The sequence below is a fragment of the Pistacia vera genome, unplaced genomic scaffold (genome assembly GCF_008641045.1).
Source record: "Pistacia vera cultivar Batoury unplaced genomic scaffold, PisVer_v2 Contig462, whole genome shotgun sequence".
NCBI lineage: Eukaryota > Viridiplantae > Streptophyta > Magnoliopsida > Sapindales > Anacardiaceae > Pistacia > Pistacia vera.
This window is the reverse complement of record NW_022196293.1, coordinates 1,414,884-1,435,762: the sequence shown is the minus strand read 5'-3', so window position 1 is coordinate 1,435,762 and position 20,879 is coordinate 1,414,884. Positions and strand designations below refer to the sequence as shown.

Sequence of the window (20,879 nt, the reverse complement as noted above, 5' to 3'; positions counted from 1 at the left end):
TCCCTACCAAGCAGCACAGTGACAATCCCGTGAACAAGTGAATGCAATAACTTTAAGAAGTGGAACAGTCTTGGAAGAGGTTGAGCAAAAAGGAAGGATGAGAACCCACCAAGTAAAGCGAAGGAAGAATCTGATGAAGAAATCGATGAAGAAATCATGGTTGAAGAGAAGCCAACAAGTCCCAAGGAAGAAGAACCAAATAGGGAAGAGAGGCCAAGGCAAAAGAAAGAAAATTGCCATTCCTGAGATATCACCAGAGTTGGCACATCATACTCGTCCTGTACCTTTTCCTTAGAGGCCTAGAAAGCAAAATCAGGATAAGCAGTTAACGAAATTCCTTGATGTATTTAAAAAACTGCTTAATAACATTCCTTTGGAGATGCCAAGCTACGCAAAATTCCTAAGGAAATTCTGTCAAATAAAAGGAAGTTGAAAGAGGAGGAAATAGTGATGCTTACAGAGGAGTGCAGTGCCATTCTACAGAAAAAGCAGCCACCAAAACTCAACGATCCAGGGGTTTTGCTATCCCTTGTGTCATAGGAGATCTTACATTTGATAAAGTTTTGTGTGATCTGGTGCAAGTATAAATTTAATGCCTTTTTTCCGTTTTCAAGAAACTAGGGATTGGTCAAGTGAACCTAAACCATATCCTTCCAGCTTGCAGATAGATCCATCAAGCATCCAAGGGGCATTATTCAAGATGTACTGTGATGAGAATGAAAAATGTCTATTTACCCCCTTAATGTTTAGTCTTTTATACGTATTTGTTGTCTAAATGTACTCATTATTATTCTATTTTGATTTAGGATGCAAATGGAGGCGTTAATTGCAAAACAAAACTAATTAAGTGAATTCAGATAGTTTCGGCATTGTTTTGTAATCTGGGCATAACTCTCTCATCCAAGCTTCGATTGAGATTATTCAAAATTCTTTGGAATCATAAGAAAGAGATCTACAACTTTCATGTTTTGAGTTTGGAGAGATACTCGCTGCATGAAGGTTGTAATCGGGCTTGAAGTTGACGCACCTGCACTGCCGACTTCCTGGAGCATTCTGCCTTGTCGTGCAAATCAATTGGGAGTTTATTATTGGAAGATTTGAAGACATGTGGCACGCAAGTTACAGCTCAGAATCACCACTTTCCTATTTTATTTTAGGACTTTATCTTTATACAATTAATTAGAATCAATTAGGATTAATGTTATTTTAGGATATTAGAATATTTCTTTTAGGAGATTAGTGGGATTCAAATACTTGAACTGGATTTTTGGTTAAGGAGATCAGATAGGTTTTGAAAAAAAGACACCACGCCTCTCTCTTCTCTTCTTGAAATTTTCTTTCTTTTGAGTTTTGTTTATGGCCATGAGTGGCTAAAACTTTTGTAACTTGGTCGAAGGAAACAGAGCCTCGGAATCAATAAAATGTGAGATCCAATCTATTTTCTTAGTGTTCAATTTTCGTGTTTGAGTATTGATGTTTTTCTGTGCCAATTTTATGATTGTTTCGTTTAATTACTAGGAGGCCTACTAGTTTATTAATTGTTGCAATCTACTGTAAGTTGGTTATCAAATCCGTAATTGTTTGATCCCTCTAACTTGTGAAGCAATTAGGGTTAATTTGCAGCGTCAGGAATTAGTAATCTTAAGAAGAACTCTCAACTAAATTAAATACAACCGCTTGAGTTTGGTTGTTTAGCTTCATTGATTTCTCTAATTCTTAAGGCTGCCACTGATTAAATCTTGAGCGCTTGTCGGGTTGTTTAGTGGTAAGATTAATTAAGATCGCTTGTTTCTAATTAATTACAATTAAGGAGAGATAGGAAAATAGTTCCAATGGTGAATATTCAGGTATGAATTGATTTCATTTTGCATCAATGATCAATTGCAAGATTCCGATGTGGTGGATGTGATTGAGACCAAGTTTCATTGTATTAATTGATTTCGATTTGAATTGTTTTTTGTTTTGCTAAGATTGTTTTCTGTTTTACTCAAAACCCCCCAGCCTTGTTCACATCACCGAAAATTCGGCTAGACACTCTTCGTGGGATCAACCCTGCTTACCCTATTTACAGTTTAGTAGTTAGGTTAGGAAGGTTTTTAATACTTGATTGCCTGCGACAGCACACATACTGGTTAAGGTGGATAAATTCATTTTTCTAGCAGATTTTTTTTGTGTTGGATATGGAAGAAGACAAGGAGATTCCTCTCATCTTGGGACGACCATTTCTTGCTACCAGAAGAGCCTTAATGATGTCAAGAGGGGAAGTTGATCAAAGGGTGCAAGAGGAAGAAGTGACATTCAATGTCCTTGAGACTCTAAAAGTTCCATTAAAGCAAGACTCATGTTTCAAAATTGACTCGGAGGATCACTCAGCAATTAAAACTTCTAGACTGATATGCTAAATCGCCAATTAAGGGATGCATGGTCAAGTCAAGGCAATTCGAAGATGAAGACCATAACCAGAAGTTTACAAACATACCGAGATTGGCCACAATCGAGCAATGGTTTCACAAAGGATGAACTTCTCAGTTCAGAATGCTGATGGAAAGTTTAAAAACTGGAAAGTTGTCGATGAGAATGCTCGAACCCTAAAAGGAATGACTAAGGGATGGAAATAGGTGGTTAAGCTCTAACAAAGACCCGATGTGACAAGAATCATCAACAATTGAGACCTCAGACCAAGGAAAATGTTGGGAAGAGATGCGTCTGGATAGTCCGGATTGAATGAGGACTTGAGAAACTCAAGCTTCCGACTATAAAACAGCGCTTCTTGGGAGGCAACCCAAGTGTTCTTAATTTTTGTTTGTTCTTTTGAATTTGTTTGTTGTTTTATGACTTAGGAAATAGTTTAATTTCGTTTGTTTTTAGTGTTTCAGGTGAATGATCGAAAAGTGGAAAAATTTGGAATTCTCCAGATTTCACCACGACGTTGTACACACTGCCCAAAATTGGATTAAGGGAATTCCAGATTTCGCCACGGCATTGTATTCATTGGAAATTTTTGCCGGGCGAGAAATTTTCTTCGTTGCGACATCGACTGTATCGGCAGATGAATAAGAACTTCGTCGTGGCGAAGTCTGTTTTCTATAAATAATCACGATGACTCTCATTTTCATGAAAAACCTCCAAGACCATCCAAGAGCCAAACACTTCCACCTTTAATCCAGAGAGTTTCCAGTGAATTTTCTTCCACTACTCCACTCATTAACCCTCATAAACACTAAATAACCTCACTTTGTCAAGGATTTTTGCAAAATATTGAAGAAAAGTTTAGAAACCCTAGGTTTTCCAAAATTGGGGATCTTGCAATTGGGCAGAAATTGGTGAGATTGGTGGTGCATTCGTCGGGGAGTGGTAAGATTTCAAGTTCTCTATCCTTGAAGTTGATCAATTGCAATTGTTAATGCTTTAAGTTTGAGAAATTGATTGAATCTGTTGAGTTGTTGATTTTGATGCAATTTGTGGATTGATTTTGACTTAAGAAGTGTTGAGTTTATTTGTTTTGTGTTGAGGAAGTTGGGTTTTCGATTTTGAAGTGGTTTGATTGAGTTTGGAAGAGTGGTGATTTTGGGTTGTAAGTGCAACTTTTGAAACTTGTGTGAATTGAGGAGTGATTGTGGTTTATACAAAGTGTGTTTAGTGTTGAATGTTTCGAGTTGAATCACTAAGTTTTGGGGGTAGATTGATGAGAATGCAAAATGTCATATTTATCCCCCCTTAATGTCGAGTCTTTTACACTTATTTTGCCTAAATGCACTCATTATTATTCTATTTTGATTTAGGTTGCAAATGGAGGCGTTAATTGCAACACGGAACTAATTAAGTGAATTCGGATAGTTTCGAGATCATTTCGTAATCTGGGCATAACTCTCTCATCCGAGCTCCGATTGAGATGATTCAAAATGATGTGGAACACTGAGAAATCGATCTACAACTTTAATGTTTTGAGTTTGGAGAGATACTCACTGCATCGACGTTGTAATCAGGCTTGAAGTTGACGTACCTGTACTGCCGACGTTCTGGAACATTCTGCCTTGTCATGCAAGTCCAATTATTGGAAGATTTGAAGACATGTGGCACGCAAGTTACAGTTGGACACACAACTTTCCTATTTTGTATTAAGACTTTATTTTATTTTCAATTACTCAGATTAGGTAGATAAAGGTTATTTTGGGATTTTAGAATATTTTTAGGAGATTTAGATTTAGTAGAATTCAAATTCGAATTGGATATTGGAGAGAGAGATCAGATTAGGGATACAACACATATCACACACGCCTCTCTCTTCTCTCTCAGGTGGATTTTCATTTTTCCTTGGAATTTTTGTGCTGGCCATGAGTGGCTAATTTTTATAACTTGGTTGAAGGAAACGGGGCCTCGAAATCAATAAACTGTGAGATCTAATCTATTTTTTTTGTGTTCAATTTTTGTGTTTGAATATTGGATGTTCATCTGTGCCTAATTTTATGATTGTTGCATTTAATTACTGGAAGGCCTACCAGTTTATTAATTGTTGCAATCTACTGCTAAGAGATATCAAATCCGTAATTGTTTGATCCTCTAACTTGTGAAGCAATTAGGGTTAATAATTTGCTACGTCAGGAATTAGTAATCTTAAGAAGAACACTCGACTAAATTAAATACAACCACTTGAGTTTGTGTTGTTTAGCTTCATCGATTTCTCCAATTCTTAAGGCTGCCACTAGATTAAATCTTTAGCGCTTGTCTAGGGTTGTAGTGGTAAGATTAATTAAGATCGCTTGTTTCCTAATTAATTACAATTAAGGAGAGATAGGAAAATAGTTCAAAGGTGAATATTCAAAGTAAGAATTGATTTACTTTTGCATCAATGATCAGTTGTAAGATTCTGACGGTGGATGTTGACGGAGACCAAGTTTTGTCTTTGATTGATAATTTACTTTGGAATTGCTATTAGTTTTTTCCTGAAATGTTCTGTTTTACCAAAATTCCCCCCCCCCCCCCAATCCGGTAACATAAAACTCGGCTAGACACTCTTCGTGGGAACGATCCCTACTCACACTACTACTGTATTTTTTAGGGTTTTAATTCTGGGTGCCTACGACAGCATGTCAGATTTTGGTGCCGTTGCCGGGGAGTGATTCTAGTTGATTTATTTTTGTTTTTGCGATTTCTTGTTTCATCTTGCTGTTTTTTTTTTTTTTCAGAAAAGTAGAAAGAAAAAAACTGTGAACAGTAGTAATATCATAAGAAAATTTTTGGTTGAATTAGGAGTGCTACGAGTACCTGTTTCGAAGAAAACAAAATTCTGAGCAAGACTATAAATTTTTCTAGCGCCACCCTCTTGAGGCTAGAAAACAACGGTTTGATAAGGTTTTTGGCATTTTTGTGTTTCTGTCATTAAAAGAAAAAAAATTAATTAATTAATTTTTTATTTTATTTTCTAGTTGGTATTATTATTTGTCATTTATTTCTTTTATGAGTTTCTGTGTTTTATGACCAGGTCCTCTCATTTTGGTGATTTACATTCGACCCAGAATGGAGAGCACTTTGCGCAGGTTAGGAAGGAAGTTCGGAGAAATTGAGGAAAGCAATTCTGAGTTAGGAGAGGAGGACGTCATGGCTGGAAATCAAACTTTGAAAGAGCTTGCTGCCCCTGATTTTAATCAAGCACCTTTAGCATAACATTTACTGTTTTAGATGCTATGAATTAAAATATGGACTAATACATCTTTTGCCCACTTTTCATGGCCTTGTAGGTGAAGAGATCCGCACAAGCATTTAAAGGAGCTTCATGTGGTTTGCATGAGTATGAAACCTACGGGGGTGACCAAGGAGCAAATAAATTAAGAGCCTTCCCGTTTTCTTTAAGGATGCAGCTAAGGATTGGCTCTATATTTACCCTCCGGGACTATAACCACATGGAACGAGATGAAGAGAATATTTTTGGAGAAATATTTCCCAGCTTCGAAGGCGGCCAACATTCGGAAAGAAATTGTGGTGTAAGGCAGCACAACAAAGAGTCCTTACATGATACTGGGAACGTTTAAGAAATTATGTGTAAGCCGCCCCCATCATCAGATTAGTGAGACAACTACTTATCCAGTATTTCTATGAGGTCTTACATACACTGATAGGAGCATGATTGATGTTGCAAGTGGAGGAGCTTTGGTGGATAAGACTCATGAGGCCGCGAGAAACTTGATTGCAAATATGGCGGCCAATTCTCAACAGTTGGGAAATAGGCTTGATCTTCCATCTAGGCGTGATAGAGGTAAATATTTCTTCCCTTGAACAACAAATCTGAGTCTAACTTCTCTTGTTCGTCAAATGGTTGTATGTAACATTCAAACAGTGAAGGCTTGTGGAATTTGTTCGATAGTAGGGCCTCAACATGATATGTGCCCAACTCTTTAAGAGGAGCCTGTTGAGCAGTGAATGCAGCAGGTGGTTTTCCTGGACAACGCAAAGGAAGTAGACCCCTATTCAAGCACATATAATCGGATGGAGGGATCACCTAATCTTGTCTATGGGAATCAACAAGTGAATCAACCTCACCCTCAAAACCGCCCAAATTACCAACAGTATAAGTAGCATACCCCCTAGACAACAATCGGACCAAACTGCTAATTGGTATGTCTTTAGAAGATATTGTTAAGTCTCTTGTACTAATACTTTGCAATTTCAACAGGAGACAAGGGCAGCATGTTCAAAGTTTAGAGAATCAAATAGGGTAGATGGCAACTGCAATCAGTAAGCTAGAGGTGCAAATTTGGGAAAATTACCCTCGCAACGGTGGTCAATCCAAGAGAAAATGCAAGTGCGATCGTCTTGAGAGTGGTAAAGAGGTTGAGATTCCAACAAAGGCAGCCCCTGCATCGTCAAAGGAAGAAAAGAGAGAAAGATGTCATTGTAGACAGAAATGTTCCCAACGACAATGGTGTTCCTAAGAGTAAGTTTTCGCCCTCGTCCATTATAAACCGGTACCATTTTCCCAAGCTTTGGTAGAATCTAGAAAAGATGAGTAGAATAGAGATATATATGAGACTTTTCGTAGATGAGAGGTAAATATTCCACTTTTAGATGCTATAAACAAGTACCTCGTTATGCTAAATTCTTGAAAGAGTTGTGTACTATTAAGAGGAAACAGAAACTTAAGGGTGTGAAACAGTGAGAGTAGGAGAGAATGTTTCTACAGTGATTCAGAGAAAACTTCCAGCGAAGTGCAAGGATCCAGGTATGTTTACTATCCCTTGTACGATAGGTAACACTATGTTTGAGAAGGCCATGATAGATTTAGGAGCTTCTATAATGTCATGCATATTGATATATGCTTCTTTGAAACTGGACTTTGAATAAAACTGGTGTTGTGATTCAATTGGCTGATAAATCTAATGCCTATCATAAGGGTGTAGTTGAGGATGTTTTTGTATGAGTAAATGATTCAGTTTTCCCCACTGATTTTTATGTGCTTGATATGGAAAATGGTGATCAAACTGCATCTATTTTGTTGGAAGACCCTTCTTAAAGACATCCAAGACTAAGATAGATGTTCATTTGGCACACTTACCATGGAATTGATGGTCAAATCGTTAAGTTTAATATATGATGCCATGAAATATCCTGATGATGATGATGATAATCCTGTTTATTTTATTGATGTGATTGATTCTTTAGCATAGGAAGTGTTTGAACTTGATGGAAAAGATGGAATGGGAGTTGTCATTAGTAAGCATCTTGAGGAAGAGAATGAGGAGTTAGCTTTGAGTAATGATTTGCAGGAAACTGTTTCAGCGTTGAATGATTCTCCAAAGTTATAGCAGCAGTCAGGTAACCTTCCTATATTGCATTACCAATTTCTAATGAGCGGCCTTTACCCTCTGTTTTGCAGGGTGCCATTCTAGATTTGAAGTCTCTCCCTAGTACCTTAAGAACGTGTTCCTTGGATGGAGGAACGTTACCGTGATCATCTCAAGTAAACTCGGTCCATTGCAGAAAAAAAGCCTTGAGTCGAGCCAACGACAATAAAAGGCGCTGCTTGGAGGCAGCCCAAGGGGAGTTTGTTTTCTTATTCTCGCATTTCAAATTTTGGTTATTTTTGCCTTTTCTTTGCATTTCATCACATTGGGACAATGTTGGTTTTAAGTGTGGGGAGGGGATTTAGGTTGTGTTTCAATTCATGTTTGAAAAAAAAAAAAAAATAGTTTTGTTTTTAGGAAGGTTTATGCTTCAAGTCATGTCTTTGAACGTCTAGTGATGATGCATGAAATAGTGACTGACTTTGTGAGCATATTCCTTGACTTAGGATGTTAGAAATATTTCATAAAATAGAGTTAATCAGATTTGAATCTTTGAAGTTGAAACAATGTGTGAGAGTTGTGTGAACTTGGTGACGAAGCATGATTAAGGAGTGTATAACAATCCTTAGAAAAAAAAATTGTTTCTCTTAAGCTAGTAAATTGGGTTTAAGCAAATATGAAAAAGAAAAGAAAAGTATGTGGTGAGTTGAGATGGAGCATAAAACGCACTATTCTTATAAACACAACCATGAAATGAGATGGAGCAAAAAAAGCTATCATTCTTTTTCAAAACAGAAAAAAAAAAAAAAATATCCCTAGTTGCTACCCAGTTTGTAGTAGTAAAGAGAAACAGTTGAGGAAAAGTTGAGAGGAGAGTTGCACATGAATTGGTTGTGATTAGTTTCCTTGTTTGCATGACTAATTGAGAGTAATTGTGGAAAATGATGAAGAGAGATGAATGTCATTAACTCTACTTTATTTATTTTGCTGCTTCCTAAGTTAGGTATGAATATGCATGGATTAAATACTGTTGCTTATGCATCATGATGGTGTTCTGATATGACTTGAGTGTAGTGTTGTTTGAATTAGTTTGCCCAAGGACGCACAAAAGCTAGGTGTGGGGGAATTTGATAAGAATGCAAATTTCATATTTACCCCCCTTAATGTCTAGTATTTTATACTTATTTTCTACCTAAATGTACTATTATTATTCTATTTTGATTTAGGATGCAAATGGAGGTGTTAATTGCAAAACGGAACTAATTAATGAATTCAGACAGTTTCGACATATTTCGTAATCTTGGCATAACTCTCTCATCGAGCTCCGATTGAGGGGATTCAAAATGTGTGGCACACTGAGAAATCATCTACAACTTTAATGTTTTGAGTTTGGAGAGATACTCGCTGCATCGATGTTGTAATCGGGCTTGAAATTGACGCCCCTGCACTGCCGACGTTCTGGAACATTCTGCCTTGTCATGCAAGTCAATTATTGGAAGATTTGAAGACAGTGGCACACAAGTTACAGCTGGACACACAACTTTCCTATTTGTATTAAGATTTATTTTATTTTCAATTACTCAGATTAGGATGATAAAGGTTATTTTGGGATTTTAGAATATTTTAGGAGATTTAGATTTAGTAGAATTCAAATTCGAATGGATATTTGGAGAGAGATAAGATTAGGGATTACAACACATATCACACACGCCTCTCTCTTCTCTCTAGGGTGGATTTTCGTTTTCCTGGAATTTTCGTGATGGCCATGAGGCTAATTTTATAACTTGGTCAAAGGAAACGGAGGCCTCTGAATCAATAAATGTTAGGTCTAATATATTTTGTTTTGTGTTTGAGTATTGGATGTTCTTCTATGCCTAATTTTATGATTGTTGCATTTAATTACGGAAGGCCTACTAGTTTATTAATTGTTGCAATCTACTGCTAAGTTAGATATCAAATCCGTAATTGTTTGATTCTCTAACTTGTGAAGCAATTAGGGTTAATAATTTGCTGCGTCAGGAATTAGTAATTTAAGAAGAACACAACTAAATTAAATACAACCGCTTGAGTTTGTGTTGTTTAGCTTCATCGATTTCTCCAATTCTTAGGCTGCCTAGATTAAATCTTTAGCGCTTGTCTAGGGTTGCTGTGGTAAGATTAATTAAGATCGCTTGTTTCCTAATATTTTACAATTAAGGAGAGATAGGAAAATAGTTCCAACGGTGAATATTCAAAGTAAGAATTGATTTACTTTTGCATCAATGATCAGTTGTAGATTCTGACGGTGGATGTTGACGGAGACCAAGTTTTGTCTTTTGATTGATAATTTACTTTGGAATTGTCTATTAGTTTTTTCCTGAAATTGTTCTGTTTTTACCGAAATTTCGCCCTATCCTGGTAACATAAAACTCGCTAGACACTCTTCGTGCGACGATCCTTGCTCACACTACTACGTGTATTTTTTAGGGTTTTAATCTAGATGCCTATGACAACATGCCATAGATTAAGTGATCAGTGTGGAAAAGTGAAATGCCACTCAAAACGGTTTCCAGGGGTAAAGGAAAACAAGTCGACAATAGATTTATTATGAGAAGGCTAGGCAGCGTTATGAAGGTGCAATTAAAAGGAAAGACAAGGGTTTTATCACCGAAAGAGGAAAACCACGGCCCATAGAGAAGATTGGAATCAAGGGAGAGGTGGGATATCTTTATGCATGAACCAGAACACTTAGCCATAGAGCCAATTGTAAGAGAATTTTATGCCAACTTCCTTGAGTGTGAGCTCGGGCATGTTTATTGAGGGCTATCAATGTGCCAATCGATGCGAAGATTATCAATGATTCTACAGAATTAATCCAATTGATCGTGATGAGTATTTGGAATTAAGAAGAGCAGATTAATGAGGAAGAGATTCTAAGGTCATAGCAAAGTCGGGAACCTCTTAGGAAATTTCGAAGAAAGGGAAAAGAAGCATAAAAGGAACAAATTTGATTCACATGGCTAGATTGTGGCAGTATTTTGTCTGTGCGCGGATGGTCCCAAAAACGCATTACAGTACAGTGGTTTTTGAGCGAGCGTGCTACTTTATTCCATTGCCACTGGAAAGAAAATGGATGTGGGGAATATAAAATGCAGATTATACAGCATGTAGCTAAACCAGGGCGAGGGAGCTTTGCCTTCCCCCATCTCATCACTGAGCTTGCACTCGAGTAGGAGTAAAGAAGGAAGATGGTAAACCACTTCTTCATCCTGCCCCACCCCCTCGATCACACCTGTTATACAAGCTCCTAGATCATCCTCCCAGTGAAGGACCCAACTCCGGATCGAAAGATAAAGAACTCAACAACGGCCACAACATCTAGTTAACATCCACAACAAAGGAGCTATTGCAACAAATTTTGGACAAGGTGAACAGGATGGAACGATGTCAAGATTGGATGGTAGGGACGACCCGAATGCTATACGAGATGCAATACAACTGCTACACCAATCTGGGCGTTGATGTTTCAAACTTCCAAGGCAAGAATGGCAAGAAGAGCAAGAAGATAATTCCATGGAAGAAGATAATGACACCGAAGGAGAAGAGGAAGATGACGAATGAAAACTGAACACTTGTTTTTGTATTTCTGTTTTCATTTGTCTTGTTTTTTTTTTTATTTTTTTTTTTTTTTTTATTTTTTTTTATATATTGGAACTAATTTTTCTTTTCTTTTTGGATTGTGAATTGTTGTAATTTCTAGTTTAGTTTGAAAGGTGAGATTGGATGTAATTTTTTCATATTATTCCGTGGAAATTTCTAACACGTGGGCACCATAGAATTGCATTTGTGTTTTACAGGAGGGTACGGAAGCTTAATAAACATAGCCTAAGAATGTATGTTTTACACATTAGGGTGTCCGATTTATAATCCGTGCATGTGAGTGTAGAAGTAACAGAATTCGTAGATTAGTTCATAAAATCCTAGTGAAGTCAAAACCCTAACCGCTTTGTTTAATCGATGTTTCTCTTGAATTAGCTTTGCTGTCATTAATTAGTTTTTAAAGTACGTAGTGAATTTTGTTTTAACTTTAGCTTGTTTTCTCCTGCAAATCCAAAGATCTTCCGGTTTCTCCAACTTGATAAACAACTACGAAAATCAGTGCTTAACAAGTAATCCTCGTGGGAACGATACTCTACTTATCACTTTATTACTTTTTGCGACTAGTGCACTTTCTGCACATTGTATGTCGTAATTTCAACGCATCAGTATCAGCTATCTTAGATAAATCAAAAGAAGCTAATCTGCTCGGAGAGCCAATGCCCATGAATAATTGCCCTTCAGCAAGAAACTGCAAGAAATATTATTGTTATCATCAGGATAATGGGCACCATACCGATGAATGTCGAGCTCTTAAGTAGGCGATTGAAGACCTCATTAAAAAGGGGCACTTCAAGGAGTATGTTGATGGTCTAACTCCCGTTCCGGAGAAGGATCAAGGGGACTAGGGGAAGAAGCGTTGTGGTCACAAGGGCCTCCTTCTCATCAGAATTATCTTCAGAGGACCACACCTCACGGGAAAATCTCGAGGTGCTCAGGAGAAGTACGCTCGAGAAGCTTGCCATGACCCTATGAGTGTGATGAACAAGGTGTCGCGACCTGCTTAGGTGTGCAAAGAGGAGGAGGTTACCTTCTCAAAAAAGGGCGTGGTACGGTTGCATAACCCTCATGGGGATGCACTCGTCATTGCGGCTAAAACAGGTCGGAACGAAGTCCACAGAATGTTGGTGGATAATGAGAGCACTGTAAACATCCTATTTCAGTGAGCATTCGAGGAAATACAGTTGGACGAGGCAGATCTGAAGCCTGCTTCTATCCCCCTCTATGGTTTTATAGGGATCATCTAATTCCCAAGGGAACGATTGCACTTCTTGTTACTTTGGGTGAGACCTACGAAGCGACTAAGATGATAGAGTTTCTGGTGGTAGACTATCTGTTCACTTTCAATGGTATATTGGGATGACCTCTACTACGAAACTTCAAAGCTGTCACCTTCATTTATCATTTGAAGATGAAATTTCCTACTCTAACGGTGTGTGGGGAGGTCAAAGGGTCTCAGCATGAATCTCGCGACTGCTATGTAAGAATAGTGTAGATGGCATGCAAAGGGACAAGGAAGCTAGTGGGTGTTCCCGAGTAGGCTATGGTGATCAACAGGATCGAACCACAACCAGGTTTAGCGGAAGATAATATAGACCCTCATGTTTAGGAGGAGTATTTCCACAGTGGGTCTGTTGAGACTTTATCTAAGGTATCAGTCAACTAGAATGAGTCAACTTGTGTGTTGAGAATCGGAAAAATCTTAGCCCTCAGCTTGCTATTGATCTAACGAGCTTCCTTAAGAAGAATATTGATGTTTTTGCATAGACTCATTCTGACATGGTCGGGATCAATCCGAATGTAATATGTCATGCACTTAACATTGATGGTGAGGTTAGGCTAGTTTGCCATAAGAGAAGAGCCATGGACCCAGAGCGATATGCTACTCTTAAGATTAAGATGGATAAGCTCCTGTCAATTGGGTTCATTCAGGAGACTTATTACCTGAGTTGGGTCGCCAATCTTATTTTGGTGAAAAAATCCAACAGCAAGTGGCAAATCTGCTTTGATTTCATGGATCTCAACAAAGCTTGTCCAAAGGATAGTTTCCCTTTGCCCAGAATCGATCAGCTCATTGATGCCATTTCTGAGCACCAACTATTAAGCTTCATGGATGCCTACTCGCGGTATAATTAGATCCTGATGTACATGATTGATGAGGAGCATACCTTGTTCATCACAAATTGAGGATTGTGCTGTTATAAAGTCATGCCCTTTGGTCTGAAAAATACGAGGGTGACTTATCAGCGTTTGGTTAATTGCATGTTTTTCGAGTAGATCGAGAAATCAATGGAGGTCTATGTCAATAACATGCTGGTCAAGTCGCATGCCGCTTTAGATCACATAGCTAATCTCGCATAGATGTTCGACGTACTCCATAGATATAGAATGAAACTTAATCCTCTTAAGTGTTCATTTGGAGTATCCTCAGGGAAATTCCTGGGGTATATGGTTAACCATCGGGGGATTGAGGTCAACCCCGAGAAGATCCAAGCTCTCCTAGATATGAAAAGTCTCGCCAATCGAAAGCAAGTTTAGAGCTTGAATGGGAGAATATCGGCTTTTAGTCGCTTCATATCGAGAGTAACAGATCGTTGTTTGCCGTTCTTTAATATACTCAAGGCCAATAAGAAATTTGAATGGATTTCAGAGTGTAAGCGAGCTTTCCAGAGCATAAAAGAGCATCACGGAAAGCCACCTCTCCTATCCAAGCCCATTCTCAAGGAAATCTTATTTCTCTACCTGTCCATCTTTTAGTATGCAGTCAGCACAGCTCTTATTTGGGAAAATGGCAGAATTTAGTGGTCAATATATTACATGAGCAAACGACTACTAGACGCCAAGACTTGGTATCTAGAGATGGAACGATAAGTGTATGCCTTGCTGATCGCTTCCAAGAAGCTGCGACCTTATTTTCATGCACACACTATCCATGTATTAACCAACTACCCACTCAGGCAGGTCCTTCAGAAGCCAGAGGCTTCGGGTAAGTTGCTTAAATGGGTTATAGAATTGGGTCAATTTGATCTGCATTACAGACCAAAGATGGCAGTCAAAGGTCAGGGTATTGATGACTTTATTTCGGAGTTCTCTCACCAGCTAGATCAAGAATCCGAACAGCCAGTTAAAGAAGTTTTCCTGGAAATCGTTCAGAACTTGTCAACCTAGAGCCTCTATGTTGATGGGTTTTCGAACAGAAGAAGAGCCGGAGCTGGTCTTCTACTCATTAGCCATAAGGGAACTCGCATTTATGAAGTCCTCAGGTCTAGATTCAAAGCTACGAATAATGAGGCTGAGTATGAAGCACTATTTGCTGGTTTGCGACTAGCAAGAGAAATGGGATTGGATATGATTGACATTAATAGCGACTCCCAGTTGGTTGTCAATTAGATTCTGGAAGAGTATCAAGCCAAAGAAGAGAATATGATTAGTTGCTTAAATAAAGCCAAGGCCGCACTCGAGCCTTTCAAGCATTATACGATCTGGCAAATCCTGAGAAATAGTAATTCTATCGTAGATGCTTTGGCAAAGATAGCCTCATTGTTGGACTCTGATGCTCCGGATAGTATTCCAATCAAGTACATCTAAGCTCCTAGCATCAGCTCACCTGATCAGGTCGTAGCCGAAAATGAATATGTTTCCTGGATGATTCCGATTATTCAATATCTCAAAAATGGGGTTCTTCCTAACAGCAAGACTCAAGCAAGACTCCTGCGAACTACAGCTGCCTGTTACACTCTCATTGAAGATCAGTTGCATAAGTGATGGTTTAGCACTCCCTTCCCCCGATGTGTAACGGATGATGAAGCTGACTATATCATGAGAGAGATACATGAAGGGATCGATGGTAATTACACTGCTACACGATCTTTCGCTAATAAAATTATCCGTCAGGGATATTATTGGCTTATACTTTATGAAGATGCCTTCAACTTTGTGAAGAAGTATGATAAGTGCTAGAGATTCGCGAACATCCTGCAAGCTCCTTCCTACCAGCTGATGACGATAACCAGTCATTGGCCATTCTCTATGTGGGGAATTGATCTCATCGGACCCATGCTAACTGGTAAAGGGGGCATCAAATATGTAGTGGTCGCAGTGGATTATTTCACTAAGTGGGTCGAAGCAGAGCCTTTGGCCGCAATCACTACAAAGAAGCTTAAAGACTTCGTCTTCAAGATTATAGTGTACCGCTATGGGATTCCTTATACACTTATCTCTGATAATGGGAAGTAGTTCGATAATAAGGAATTCAAGCAGTTTTGCTAAGAGTTAGGGATTTATAAAAAATTTGCCTCAGTAGCAAGACCGCAAACTAATGGTCAAGTTGAAGCTGTCAACAAGACTATTAAGCACACGTTGAAGGCTAAGCTTGTCGCAGCCAATGGCAATTAGGCCGATGATCTTCCAGAAGTTTTATAGGCATGTAGAACGACTCCAAAAACCTCTACTTCTAAAACACCTTTCTCACTAGCATATGGCTGCAAGGCAATGGTTCCAATGGAAGTAGGAGTTGGTTTACTTTGGAGGGAATTCGATAATAAAATAAACAATGAAGCACTCTTATATACAAGTATGGATTTAGTTGAAGAACACCGCGACAAGGCTTGGTTAAGGATATCTTCTAACCAACAGCGAGCAAAAAGATTCGTCGACTCTAAAGCTAGGAGAAGAGACTTCTAGGTTGGCGGTCGAGTGTTAAAAAGAAGTCCTTCTTGGCACAAGAGAACCAAGTGCGGGGGTTTTGGGACCTAACTGAGAAGGTCAATATCACGTCGCTAAGGTGATACGGCTTGGAATGTATCACCTCAAGAGGTTAAATGGTTCTGAAGTGCCGCGAGCTTGGATTACTGAACATCTTCGCCCTTATTATCAGTAATTTCGAACTCACTTATAGCTTGATCATTTTTACTTTTAAAGTTTTATTGTTGTAAGTATTATGAATAAGATTATTTCAATTATTCTCAAAGAATTACTTGTGTCGTAATCTCAAGCTTTTAATAAGCTTGCTATTTATAACATTTTACAAGTTTGATGATTAGATATGCTACATTTGTTTTGTGAAGTACTTAAGTTATAAAAGTGTTATCACAAGTGGTCAAAAGTTCCTTTTTATATATCTCAAAAATATGTACAAAGGACGACCAGGCACTACATTAGAAAAGAATAAGCACAAAAGACTCTATTCAAGCAGAGAAGATAGCGATTACTGGTTTTCATTTCCGGGATACCTGGCTGTGACCTCTTGGTTGTCTGGCTTATCACTAACCTCCTAGTTGATTACTTGATCTTCAAGGACATCTGTTTCTTGTTGATCATCCTTCGAGGCAGGCTCTTGTTCTTCTTGCTCTTCGGCCTTGACCATGGAAGCAAGAGCAACTTGATAGTCCTCAGGGAAGTCGAAGATATCCATGTTCAGATTATTTGGCCGTAAGCTATAAATAGCTTGTAGCCTTTCTCTCCAGTTCGAGGTTCTGTTGCTTCATTTGCTCGGTCAGCAAAATGATTCGCCTTTGAACCAACTCAAGATTTTTCTGCAGCGCCCTCTTCTCCTTCCTTGAGTTTTTCTATAGCTCAGCTTGAGTCTTTTCTGCTACTTTTTCGCGTTCTAAGCTCACTTGCAGCTCCTTTTCTTTTTGGTCCAACTCTTTGGTGAGCCTCACTACTGTTCGTTAGAGCTCTTTATTATTGTTGTCTTTCTTCTCAAGCTTAACCTTCTGAAAGTTAGTTGCTCGCATAGCAGAATTCCTTTCAGTTAAGTACATGTTTGTCTGAATGTGGGTATCCTTTGCCTCTGCATTTGAAGCTTTAAGATCTTGTTTCAGTTTGGCAATCTTTTCCTTTATCTTGTGAAGTTTGCTAGCAGAATCGATCTTCATCTTCTGTTGGGCCACATTTAGGGTGAGCAAAGAATACTTGGAAGAGGAATAAAAAGTTAGTTTTTTTTAAGGTCAACTTGTATGAAAGAAGTTCTTGAAGAGAACAAATCATTTTACTTGACTTTGCATTTGAAGTGCGGTGGCCATCAGATCGGCAGGTCGAGAAGCCACGAACCTGTCAAAGGTCTTGGCAAGTTGGCATTCTAAAAGGGTCTATACCACAGGCCGTAAATGATCTAGTAGTTGCCCTAAAAGATCCAACACCGTCAGGTCAAACCTTGCTGCGGCAGAGATCCCTTCGACCCATTGCTTGCCTGCTTTCCCCTGAGCAACCGTGGTCACTCCCTCATCCTNCCTATTCTGTATGGGATTAGGGCAAATTGATTAACTATAAAAAGAAAAGTGTGTGTGTTAATTTTTTAATTAATTGATTTCTTCTTGAAATTAAAACACACAGCAGCCACTCCAATACACTCCCACAGCAGCAACATTCTTGGCCTAAAATCAATTTCAATTGATTTGCTTTCTTCTTAATCTTGAAGCCAAAGAGGATCTAGCAAATCCCTCTTTGGTTCTTTTGAGATTGTCTTCGTGTGGACTATGCAGGTTCGATCCTACACTTGGATCGGTAGCAAAACATTTGTCGACAAATTTGGAGGAGCCTCCAACGTGTGTTTGTTTTCTTTAAACTCAGATTTATTTTTCTTGCGGATTTTTATTTAATATGAATTGTAAAATTATACCCTTGATCTTGGCTCATGTAAACGATCCCTGAATTATAATTTTTTGTTTCCGTTGCGTGTATGGGACCGTTTACTAACAGTGGTATCAGAGCCTAGGGTACTGAATTTTACAATTTTTATTTGGATGGTTGATAACATGTATTCGATGATATAATGTTGCCTTATAAAATCTTTTTTAAATCATGTTTTTGATAAATTGATTAATCAATTAATCTGATTTGTTGATGAACTGCATGTTTGGTTTAATGCATGATGGATTTTTGGTTGAAATCAGTGTGTTTGATTGATTGAAAATTTGTTTGAGTGTGTATGGTTACTGTATGAACAAATCTGGAGCTACAGATCTGTATATGCTCGCTGCAGTGATATAACCCATCGCCACAACGAGCGTTGTCCAAACTGGCACTAGTGACGAAACCAGCGGTCGCCGCGGCGATATAAACCATCACCGCAGCGATCGTTCTTCAGACGTGCACTGTACCAAATTGTCGTAGCTATCGCTGCGATGAACGTACGTAGAGCGTGGACGTCAGCATAACCAATGCACGCCACAGCGATCTAACTCATCGTTGCAGCGAGCGCACTTCCGAGTGTGTAGGGGCTAAAATGCAAAGTTTTAAAACTTTTAGACCAAACTGTAGATCTGTAAATTGTCAAGGGGTAAATGTAATTAACCCACTAATTTCAAAAATTGATTGTTTGTGAAATGTATGCTTTGTACTTGTTTNCGTTTTCCTCTTTTCACAGCGCAATTAAATTTGTTGAGGTCGTAACCTTTATTTAATTTGTTAGAAAAAATTAAATAAGTGAAATTACTGATAATCATATTTTACACTATGATTTTGCATTGAATTTTGAGAGGATTTAGGATACTTTTCATACAATTTGGGCCATAATTGCTACCTAATTCTATTAATTTGTCTTTGCAGACCTAAACGATGATTTTTAGCATAAATGACAGTTTTGAGCGTAAATTGTGTAACTTGAGTTTGGAAACTCGGAATGACCTGAATTTGGAAGCTTTATAAAGCTAAGAAGAAGGGCTACAACTTTCATGTTTTGGGTTTTTCCTAATTCTGACTGGACAAGGTGAAAACTTGGCTTGAAGTTGTGAAAAGTACGCTGGGAACTAAAGAAAAATGTCTTTGGACGTGCTTCAGTATTTCTACTATAACTTGATCTGTAGACCACTGATTGTGCTGATTCTTGAACTACCGGAAAGATAATTTAAAGGGTTACAATTCATATGTTTAACACGTTTCCAGATTCAGACTATATAATACTCAAATTTGACCCGAAAGTCTTCGCCATGGCGAGGAAAAAGCTTCGCTGCGACAAAACCTGCATTAGATGTAAAAATAAAACGACATGTTTTGGCTTGCTAGGGCTTCATCCTTAAGTGAGAGAGGTATAAATTAGAGCGAAAAGGAAGAGAAAAGGGGCTTGGTTCGTGATTTGGGAGGCAGCTCATGGAAGGAGAAGATTATTGAAGATTTGGGCTTCAAATTAGAGAAGATTTCTCCATCTTTTGCTTGCTTTTCAATGATGAATCTTGATTCAGTTTGTTTTTGTTGTTTTATTTCGTTTTTGAGTATGAACTGAGTTGTTTAGCTAGGGTTTGATGTAACCTTGATACAATGATTCAAATTTATATGAATTGATTTGCTTTGAGTTTTAATTTCATGATTGAGTGTTTATCTCTTTGCTTAATGACTTTTGGATGCTTGATCACCATTCAAATGTGTGTTGTTCACAATGAGACTGAGAAGTGATTTGTGATTGTGCCTCTTGGGATAAATACTGTAGATTAAGCAAACTTTAGAGATAGGTTTAGCGATCTATGAAATCTAGATAGAATTCCATAAAGCTTAAAAGACTTTGAACTATTAATCTTCAATTTGTTGGGTGCGGAAGCTTAATAGGGTTAAGTAAGGAAATGTAGCCTGAGAAGGTATATTTTACAACTTAGGGAATTCGATTTTCAATCAAGGAATTAGAACTTGGGTAATAGATTCTATGATTTGGGTTAGCATATCTAGGTGAAATCAACACCCTAGCATTTTTTTACCATTGTTTAATTAGTTAAGTTGTTGGGTTTTGCTTTAATTTCATTATCATTCATTTATATTTTGTTAATTTGTATTTAGTTGTTAATTTTCCATCAATCCAATTTATTGTTTCTTAAATTAGGACTTAAACTAGGAAAATCGGTACATAGTAACACTATCCTCGTGGGAGCGATACTTTACTCATCACTCTATTACTTGTGCGACTAGTATACTTGCTATTTATGCATGTTGTAGGAAACACGCATCAAGTTTTTGGCGCCATTGCCGGGGACAGTTGATTATTAATATTGATAGTATCTAGTGTAGTGCTAAATTGAAGCTTTTATTCCATTTTTGTAAATATTGTATAGTCTTAAATATGAGAAATGACATTACCTCTTTCGTGCAAGGCAAGGATGAATCACTATATGAAGCTTGGGAGAGGTACATGGAGTTGTTAAGGAAATGTCCACATAATGGTCTACCGTTTTGGAGACAAGTCCAAACATTTTACAATGGGTTGCTACCAAATATTCAAACGATGGTAGATGTGGCAATAGGAGGAACCTTAAATAATAAGACCCCAGAGATGCTTATGAATTACTTAAGGTGATGGCCAACAATAACTGCCAAAGACCTAATGAGAGAGCAATGCCGAAGAGAACAACGGGTCTACATGAAGTTGATGTGTTCGCCACATTATTTGTACAAATTGCATCACTTCAAAGCCAATTGGGAGGTATGAATGTAAATTCTATTCACTCACCTTTTATAACTTGTGAATTTTGTGCAGGA

At 38.1% G+C, this 20,879-nt stretch overlaps 1 non-coding gene across 1 annotated transcript; it reads right to left on the bottom strand.

Annotated features, from left to right (window-relative positions):
• Positions 1-20,460: 20,460 nt before the first annotated feature.
• Positions 20,461-20,567, bottom strand: LOC116145600. Its single transcript, XR_004130394.1, has one exon. It is a non-coding gene; the product is annotated as a small nucleolar RNA R71 (small nucleolar RNA).
• Positions 20,568-20,879: the final 312 nt, after the last annotated feature.